The following is a 10,384-nucleotide window of genomic DNA, read 5'->3' as shown; positions in this document are numbered from 1 at the left end:
ACACACAAGGGGAGTTTCCATAGAACATTTTATCCCAAAAAGGGCAAAGGGGTGGGAATACAAGGGAACAGATGAGTGTAACTCAACCCCAGTGGGTGATGCCTACACCTGGAGCCAAGCCTTGTTACCTGAGCTGGGGTGACGCCCACATTACTGCAACCTGGCAATGCCCTGCCAGACTGAATGCAATAATTGTTCAGAACCCAGTGCATCAGGACTTAAAGGCGTCCTCATCCAAGGTAGCTCCCGACAATAAGCCATGGGCAAATCAAGTTGTTCTGCACTACCTCACCTTGGGAGCCAGGTAGGCATTCAGCAATATTTCCATGCAGAAATATATTCTCAGACTAAAGGTGACACACCTAGAAGTGCACCTTTGGATGGCAACTGACCTGTGAGGTAGGGAGTTGAAATTTACATCATGTTTTTAGATGAAGTAATAATATATGGAAGATCATAAACCAAAGCATGAAATGTTGGGTCCGGCTCATGGAATTAAAAGCTGTTTTCAAATTTGTTTAAAGTTACATTGAGATAAATCTATGTAGTTCAAACCTTCCAGGATATCCCCCACCTCTGTTGCACACACAGGGAGCAGTGTCCACAATTTTTTTACTCCTCTTTACAGTATCACCAAAGGTATGTATGTGTGTGTGTGTGTACACACACACACACACACACACACACATATACTTGCACACATATACGTCGTGTATTATTCAATATTTTGTTCTTTTTGGTTTGTTTTTAGACTGTCTGAAATAGAATCTCATATACATTCTTTTGCTCCCTTCAGCTGACCATCAGGAAGAAGGAAACACCAGAGAAGCTTGAGGATCAGAAGGACACCAGCCCTGCTCTGGTCACTCTGGAAGCTGGCTAGCCTGCACACACCAAAGTTGAGGAAACAGCAGCCCTGCTTCAGCCACTTGAGGGCTGGCTGATCAATGCAAGGAGGAAAATAAACTAAGCAACAGGACAAATGGAGCGTTTCATCCTGTAAGAGGCCTCTCATACTGTGGTGCATTGCCACCCCTTCCTCCTGGTCTTTCCTACAGGACTGACAACAACCAGACACACAGCTAACCCATAATGGGGGGGGGGCAAGGGAAGATTGGAGGGACTTTGGATTGGGCACAGGGGAGTGTGGGAGGGGAGGGCATATGGGAGTGGGAAGGATGGTGGAATGAGGTGGATTCTATTAATCTATGTACATGTATGATTGCAGGAATGAGGTGACTGTGCATTGTGTCTAACCAGAGAAATGAAAAGTTGCCTCCATTTGTGTTTAATAGTCAAAATGCATTCTGCTGTTATATATAACTAATTGAAAAAAATTCATAAAGGTCTAAGGCTTAAAAGGAAGTTTAGACACTTTAATGGTCATAAAAATATGTACACTTTTCTTATATAAAATTTAAACTTATTAATTAAATTTAAAAAAAAAACAGGTAGCACATGTACTAGTTCAAACCTGAAAGGGCATTAAGGCTTGGGAACCAAGTTCACTATTTGGAGGATGGTTTTTCTATTCTTGGTGGATTCAAAAGTTTAATTGACATAGTATGGATTATGCTATTGTTTATTGCTTTCATGTTTGTCTCCCCTTTACAATGAAACTATTGTGTCAACTATAGAAGAAGCTGTTAGAGAGAGAGAGAGAGAGAGAGAGAGGCACAGGGGGAGGGAAACACGGAAGGAGAAATTAAGATTATGGCATTATATAAAATTTTAAGCCTAGAAGATGATGTTTTTTGATTTAAAGGGTTAAATAATGAGCATATATTTATGTACATATTTATGTACCATAAATACTCCAAATGATGTAGTGTCCAAAAGATCCCCACCTTAATTGTAACATATAAGCCTTTCTCCTAGTTAACAAGATTTTTTTTTAAGTCAACAGGATTTCTAAGGAGCTCATTGTGGTTTAGCTCCTCTTTATTGTAAAGGTCAGGTTTCTTGTAAAAGTTAGGTCTGCAGGGCTGGGGTTGTGGCTCAGTGGTAGAACACTTACCTAGCAGGTGTGAGGCACTGGGTTTGATTCTTACACCACATAAAAATAAAATAAGGTATTGTGCCCATCTACAACTAAAAAAAAAAAAGGTTATGTCTGCAATCAAGCTTGTTGATGTACAAAAGTTACTCTTTCTCTTTTCTTAGTAAAATCTTGTGAAACCTCTGTACAATCTAAAAACATGGAATAAAAAGTAACTATTATGTTAACCATTGTGTTGTGTAACCACTCACTGAATATAAATCCCAGATAACTTCCATACCTGGGGTCCAGGGATTTTTTGGCATTAGCCCCTCTGGATTACACCAGCTTAAATAAACCTTGTTCCTGCACATTTCTCAAGTGTCCAGCCTCCTCTGTCCTACATCAATACCTGCTTGAAATGCTAGAATGTCCCCATTCTTGAAGGACACTCAGAGATGGTCTCTCTGACTCTGCCACAGTATGAATTCTATCCAAAAATATTAATCACAAAAAAACTAAAGGGAGATTACACTATAGTGACCTCCTGGGGGGAGATTCAGTGTTGCACGATGAAACTTGTATACATATATTGAATTGCTATGATATACCCTGTAAAGATATAGAAATGATACATCTGAATAAACATGTTTTGTGAGAAATTGAATGTCATGTTTGCATTTGGGGTTGTTTCTAATATTATGCTGTAATAATATTTAATGATTTTTTTAAAAATCTGAAAAAGACATCAGAATTTTGTACAGTAACATTGTTAGTAAAGGGGATATTTTGGTGATTAGAATTCATGCTTTCCTGTTTTTAAAAGTTCACATGTTGAATTAAAGCTTTGCAGCAGACATCAACTCCATTAGAACCTCAGTCTGGTGAAGCCACAGAATGGTGCCTGACCAGGGAAGTGCCCATGTGTGCCTGGTTCTTTGATACCCAGTAGATAGGAGCCCTGACCCAGGGGGGTGGGACCTGCATTCCAGCCCCCTTACTTGCTCATACTGGGGCACCTTGACTGCTGTGCTCTGCTTTAATCTCTCATCTGTGAGAATATTTGCCCAATGTGCCATGGGGCTATTGAAGATCTGTGATGAAATTTATGAAGTTTAACTAAGTCTGGCTGGTCTATAGCTGAGGAGTGGGGCACCCTGCCAAAGCTGCCTATGTGCCTGCCCCCACCCTCTACCTGCTTTCCTGTGTGGTCCCTGTGGAAGGCAGGGGGGACTGCTGTTCACCTGCCATGCAGCCTGCCAGTTTCAAAGAGCGGGAGATGTTAGGTAGCAGTGAGTAGTGAGAAATGAAATGCAAACCAATATCAGGGCAAGGTCATGGGTTGTCCTTAAGTTACTTTTAAGGTTTTCTTTAAATTAATTTTAAGGCAAGTAGGTACTCAGATAATGCAGGAAAACAAGTATACAAATAAAGAGAACAAAAGGAGCCAAATAAGAAATACATCAAAGGTTTAATGGGGGCTATTCCTAACTCTTGACAGGGTCAGTTGAGGTATTGTAAAGCTAGAATTGATGGCCACAGGTGTCCCAATTCTCACATTAGCATAGGACTGACTTGTAAAGAACACTCCCCTCCCTAGGTGGACACCATGACAGTTCTGGAAAGGACCAACTAGGGCCCAAAACTCTACCACCTGACATGAAGGAGTTGAACCCTGATTGGCAAAGAGTGCTGAAGGTGGGCCCCAGTTCTCAGGGCAGCCCTAAAACACCAATCCATTTGGAGACAGCACTGTTGCATTTGTCGTTCTTGGCTGGGAGAGGACCCACTCTCTCAGGAGTGCTCTTTGTTTGAGCCTTACTCTACTTATAGTGAAGCTCTCCTGCATGGCTTTTTGAGTCTGTAATTTTTCTTTCTTTGGAACACAATCACTGAGGTTTGGAGCTTCCACTCCCCACTCTCCTGGAGTCCCTTGTCAACCCTAGCGACCTGCATCTTGGTGTACCATTGCAGTAAGAAGAGTCTCTTATTTGGAGCTAAAGTTTTATGGCAATAAACAAGGCATCCTATGCGTCCATGAGTGGTGATAGTAGCAGAAGCTTTATGAATAGGGAAAGAACATTTACATTTGGTAGTAGGACTTTGTGTTTAGGGGGAAAGATGTGAGGATATGGGGGTTAGTATACCTTAGTTACTTTGGAGGAGAGCTCTAATATTAACAGGAGAGTAGACAGGAGTATTGGGGGGTAGGTAAGTACTTAGGAGGACTATGATAAGCCTAGAAACATTCACCTATTTGCATTTAGTAAATTATATGTAGTACAAGTAGTAATGCTTGGGAGGTTGGGAGGGGAAGAGAAGGAGGGAGAAAAGTACAAAGAAAAGAAGAAAGAGAAAAGAAAAAGGGAAGATAAAAATGCACTCTTATTAGAGTTCTCTTCTCTTCCAGGAGGTGCCCTCAGGATGTAGGAAGCAATCTGTGTGGGGTGGCTCTCCCTCCCCTGCTGGGTGTCTCTCCAATCCCAGTCTCTTTGGGTTGCTTCTGGTCTCTAGCCCCCTCATTTCTGGCGCCAGGCCCCACTTACTGGGCCTCCTCTCCACAGCTCTAGTTTCACTCTGGGCAATGCGGTGCCCTGGCCGCCCTGCACCCTTGAACACCTGGGCGCTCTCTTTGTTTGTTAGTCACCCAGTCATCATGGCTGTGGAGAGAGGGAGCTGGAAACCGGCAACTGGTTCTGACTTATTCCCTCTGATAGCCACACCCATCCAGAGCTGGCAAGAAAGGTTTTGAGTTATCCCAGCTGGGTGGAGGGGGGGCTGGGGGTCACATACCTGATCTGTCGCCACACTCACTGCTGTGCGATCCCCCCAAAGCTGATGAAGTCGATTCTCCAAGATGGTGACCGCCCATTTCCGAGCGGGATGTCCAGTGAGAAGGAGGGACCTGCACCGTTTCTTTACTAAGTCCCAACTTCAGTCCTCCGTCTGGTGCCCTGTGGAGGCGCGGGTGGCAGATGTCCACAGGATCTGAAACTCTGCTTCTCTGCGCTGCCAGAACTCTGCAGCATTCAATTTCGCCAGCTGCGGCCAGCTGGGTTCCCCTCACCCAGGGACTCGAATTTTCTCTCGTCTGGATGGCATTTGTGACCATCTGTTGTTTCAAATCCTCTCAGACTCCATGAAGATTAAATTCGCTGAATATTCTTGATAAAACAGCAATTGGCCGTTCTGAACACACACCCGAGGCAAGCGACACCTGGTGGGTGGAGAACGTGCTGGTTGGCAGGTGGCCGTGTTGCGGCTCTCCAAACACTTACATCTGGAATGTGTGTTTACTCCTGAGAACCACCAGTTGCTGTTGTCTGTTCTATTGCCGAGTCAGATGGTAACCAAGTTATGTGACTTTTTCTTGATAATTCAGAGACCAGGGCTGTCCCAAAGATGGTGTACTCAAGCACCTAGGAGGAACTGTCATTTAGGGAAGGGAAGCATACACAGAGCCTCTGGCGCTTTTAGATGCAGGATTTTTTTTTTTTTTTTTTTTTGTTATCTTCTGGTGCAGGATCTTGACTTCTGAAATTCTCCAACTCTTAAATCTAATGTAAATCTCAGCAGAGATTGAATGACCTGGGACATCATTTGTATAAAAGGCACCTATGTAAATCTCACTGTGGGCTGTTTGCTGAGGTTGGAGGGCAGGTCCGGTGCAGGTCCTGGTGTGGCAGCCACATTGTGCCCACCTAGGTGTTGCTCTTTGTCTTCTTGGCTTCCTCCTGCTGCCAGGTAGGGGCCTGCTCTAATTGTATATAGTAGCTGCCCCTCTTGTGTTTTTGTTCCATATGCCTGGGTGCATGGGGCTCTGTGGCCCTTCCTGCTGGTGGCTCACAGCATGTGGCTTGGAGCTGGGGTGGCATGTCCTTTTGGAGTGCGCACCCTATGGCCCACTATTGCCTGTTAACATGAACTTATCCCCAGTATATTCTTGGGCTTGCAGCAGCTGAGCCCTCCTGGGGCCCTGGGGCCCATGCATCAGATACAGCTGTGTGTCTATCAGACCCCTGTCATTTTCATCAATCATCACCTTCCAAGCAGGTGGGGAGAACTAAAAGGAGGGGCTGGGGCCAAAGGCTGGGGGAAACATTTGCTCCTTCTCTGTTCAGGGCTCAGCTTTTGAGCGTGGCAGTGGGTGCTTGCCCAGCAGGGCACTGGAAAGGGAAGCCCCTTTTTGTCTGACCATGTTTTTTCCCCCTTATAAACATTTGGGCCATTGGCTTTGTTCTAGTAAGACCCCCGCTTGGCGGGGCCCAAGGGAAGGGAATGTATATGCCACACTAAGCAGGAGTGACAGTGCCACACGGAACATGCAGGAGGGCATCTGAGTGGCAGCGTTGACAGCCTGTACCCGGGGACAGTCTGTAAATGGAAGAGCAAGGGGCTTCCTAACACTCAGACCTGATCTTGTCCCCAACTTGAAAGCATCTTAAGGCCCCCGGAGACTGCTATTAACTGGAGGATAAGGTCAGTGGCCCCAGATGGCCTTTCCGGTGTCACCACTGTCGTGACATCTGCGTCTGGCCATTCTGAACCACTGCAGTCCCCTTTCGCTGTGAGTTCAGGCCCAGCTCAGAAGTCACCCTGAGGACTGCTCCTGACCTGCCTCAGGTCCCCCCAGTCACTGTCCCCCTGCCCTCTCCCTGAGCTTCCAGCCGTGACAGTGTGCAGACCAGACTTCCCACGAAAGCTGCTGCAGGCCACCGATCACAAGCCGGTGCTTGGCACGACGTGGAGCCTGGCGTCACTGTTAGAATGCACCTGGTTACACAGTGTCCCACGGTGCCCTAGAATTCTCAGAGTAGGCACGCGGCACTCAGCCACCGGCCACCCTCTTCCTGCAGAGCTGCCCAGGGACTCCCAGCCCAGGAGGCAGGCCCCTGGCCCTCCTGGAGGGCAGCATCCGGGTTCTCACATCAAGGTGATTCCTACACAGAGGTTTCAGCTTGGGCTTAGGTAATCAGCGCTGCCTGGGACCAGGAAACTCAGTGTTTATGTCACCGTGTGTCTGTGTCAGCTGGGGGAGTCAGTTCCTGGAATACCTGACCATGAATAGCCTTTCAGACAAGGAGGGTGGCAGCTGTGTGGCGGGGACCATGGCTGTCTTGACACATCCACACCGTCCCCAGGTACTGCTGACAGGCAGTACAACGCCCGGATCCATTTGGTGACAAGCAGAGAGCACTGTAGATACTCCCCCACCCCTGTGCCCATCCTTCAGAAGCTCCTGAGCCGCTGGGGCTCTGGAGGCTGAGGCAGGAGGATCGTGAGTTCAAGACCGGCCTCAGCAACAGCGAGGCCCTAAGCAACTCAGCAAGATAGGGCTGGGGACGGGGCTCAGTTGCTGGGATTACACCACCGAGCACCACCATACCCAGTGGGACCCCATCTCTTTAAAAATAAATAAATAAAATATATGTGCTTCGGGTTTTAAATTTCCAGCTGCCCAGGAGCAATGCAGGTAGGTCTGGCATATATAAATATATAAAAATAGAGCTTTATTTTTTTATAATATATTGAAATAGTATTATGTATATATTTTTAGTTGTAGATGGACACAACACCTTTATTCTGTTTATTTTTATGTGGTGCTGAGGATCGAACCCAGGGCCTCACACATGCGAGGCAAGTGTTCTACCACTGACCCCCAACCCCAGCCCAAAATAGTATTATATTTCATAATATATTCAAGTAGCATTGCACTAATTATATATTACACAATAAAATGTACTATGGTTTGGGGTTGGTAATGAAATAAATGCACAATTTAGGCCTAGGGCCATGTTTATCATGACTTTGGAGGGGAAGGTCCTGATGCGTGGTCCTTGGCAGCCACAGGTCTCTCACTCCGGGGAAGGAATTCACATTGTAGGTGTCAGAAAATTGCTTAGAATACGAAGACTGCTCACGTGAGCAGCTCAAGAGACACCCTGGGGAGCAGCCCCCATGTCGGCGTTGCTCTTAGCTAGGCCCAGCTTTGCCAATTGTGACCCCAGAAAAATGACCTAATGCTTCTCGTCCCCAGCTTCCTCATCTGCAAAATGGGCATAACGACAGAACTCATCTAGGCAGGCCTCTGGGGGAGAATTCAATTTAATAATAAGGTTACGGAGTGCTCAGTGCTTAGTTGTTGCTAAGAACCATGGAAAGAGTTTCTTAGGAGCTCGTAGAGGTTGGTACTGTTTAGCTACTGATTAACAATTCTGTCTGGGAACTTCCAAGATCAATAATGTCAAATCACCTTCCCCAATACCACTGACTCGAATACCTAGCAAAACATGGATGATGGATGGCACAAATAATGGCCCTCTGAGTATTCTATCACAGATCATCCCCAAAATCCATGGCAAGGTGAAGCCCTTGCATGTCACTAATCCAAACCCTAGTTTTCTTCTAGAAGATTTGGTCCAGAGAGTGGGCCCTGCATGAATCCACAGCGGCCACCCCTCCCAGCCTGCTGCTGACATATTAATCAGCTTTCTGTCGCTACAACAAAATACCTGACATAGTTAACTTAAAAAGAGAAAAGGTTCGCTGAACTCACAGTCCCAGAGGTTCTAGTCCAAGACTGGGGGGGAACCTGTTGCTTTGGGCCTCTGGTGGGGGTGCCAGATGGCAATGGTGGGGGGCACATGGCAGAGCAGACTGTTCACCTCGAAAGGCAGGAGGCAAGAGAGAGCAAGGAGGAGGTCACATTCTCTTAGAGGACCTAATGTCCTCCCACCAGGCCTCCCGTCTTCAAGGTCCCACCATTGCCACAAGAGCACGCCCCTGGTGACCAAGCCTTTAGTACTCGGGCCTTGGAGGACCACTGACTGTCTGCACCAGTCCTGGTGGCCGCCCTCCATGACCAGCTCTGGAGCAGGAAGGCACATTAGCATGGACCAGAGGGCAGAGGGCCTGTAGGCAGCTTCTAAGCAAGAAGTAGCCCCAGGAAGCCCAGCCATCCTTCCCTGGGGGCTGTGGACAGGGACAGGAGCCCTGGCTCTCAGTGGCAGCCAGCAGCCTCGGGAAGCGCCCCTGGAATTCAGCTGACCCTGGGACAGCAGGTCGGAAAAGCCCACCGATTTGGGGTTTACCAGATCCTCTGCTCTTGGGCCTCCTCCTGCAGAACCGACCTCCTCACTGCTCCATTCTGTCAGCTTCCTCTTACTCGCTGCTAAAAAGAGGCATCTTCTCAGTGTGGGCACATCTGGCCTCGCCACCAACGGAGTGCAGGAGGCAGAGAATGTTCCATGATCGCAGAAGCCACTGAACGCAGCCTGAATCAATTAACAGAAGATTCCACCGTGTTTCTGTAGCATCTGGGCCTCTTCCTACCTCCCTTGGCCTTGGTGGCCAGAGTCCCCATGTCAGGCTTCTGTTTGGGGACAACTTTTACACTGAGGATCAGAGGAAGAAGTTGCACTAGGTGCAGACAAAGCAACCACCCTGGTGACCGCAGCAGCTGCCTGCCCTCGGCACATTCCCAAAGGGGACACGGAGCATGGTCCTCTTCCTCTACACCCCCACCCAATGCCAAGCTGGGCCACAGGGTGTCCCCAGTTACTTCATCAGCATGACCAGAAAAACTCTGAGCCTTTTTCATTTTTTGGTACCAGGGATTGAACTCAGGGGTGCTTAACCGCTGAGCCACACCCCCAGCCCCCTTTTTATTTTCAGACAGGGCCTCACTAAGTTGCTGAGGCCAGCCTCCAACTTTCGATCCTCCTGCCTCAGCCTCCCGAGCCGCTGGGATGACAGACATGCGTCACGGTGCCTGGCTCAGCGGGTTATTAGGAAGCCCATTTATGTGCATCTTGCCACTAAAATGATTCCACTGGAGTGAATCCTTCCACCATGAGCAAACAGGTCTGCCCCGTAACCCGGTTGGAACCCTCCATCCCGTTTAATGCAAACATTTAAAAGGAAAAACTGCCACCTAGGAAAAGAAATTCCCTGAAAATATTTAATGTAAATAAAGTCCTGGAGATGAGGGTGCTTTTTACAAACGGTTTGTCACCAAGGCCCTTCCCTAGGGGGCAGGGCAGCAGGAGAAGGGGGCAGGAGAGCAGGAAATGACAAGGCTGATCCTGACTCTAAGCAACAAGGAGCCCTGCCCCTCAGCCCCTCTCTGCTTTCCATCAAGAAAAAAAAAAAAAAAAGAAGAAATTTCCAGCATCATGAGCAACGTGGACGGTCCCAGGAGGTGAGAGATCTTCAAGCCCCGACTTCCCGCACCCTTGCGGGACCAGGGCCACCCGCCAGGATCAGGGATCCACCTGCTGACCCACCTCCTCTTCTTTCTGTTTAGCTTCTTTTGAAACATGAAAAAGGCTTCGGTGGTGGGACCCAGGGATCCCAGGGCCACCGTGTGTCTACGGTCAGGCTCCCGTGAACAGGTGGCCCCTGGGG

The sequence above is a fragment of the Spermophilus citellus genome, assembly GCF_964194105.1.
Source record: "Spermophilus citellus genome assembly, chromosome: 17".
NCBI lineage: Eukaryota > Metazoa > Chordata > Mammalia > Rodentia > Sciuridae > Spermophilus > Spermophilus citellus.
This window is presented reverse-complemented; position numbering follows the sequence as displayed.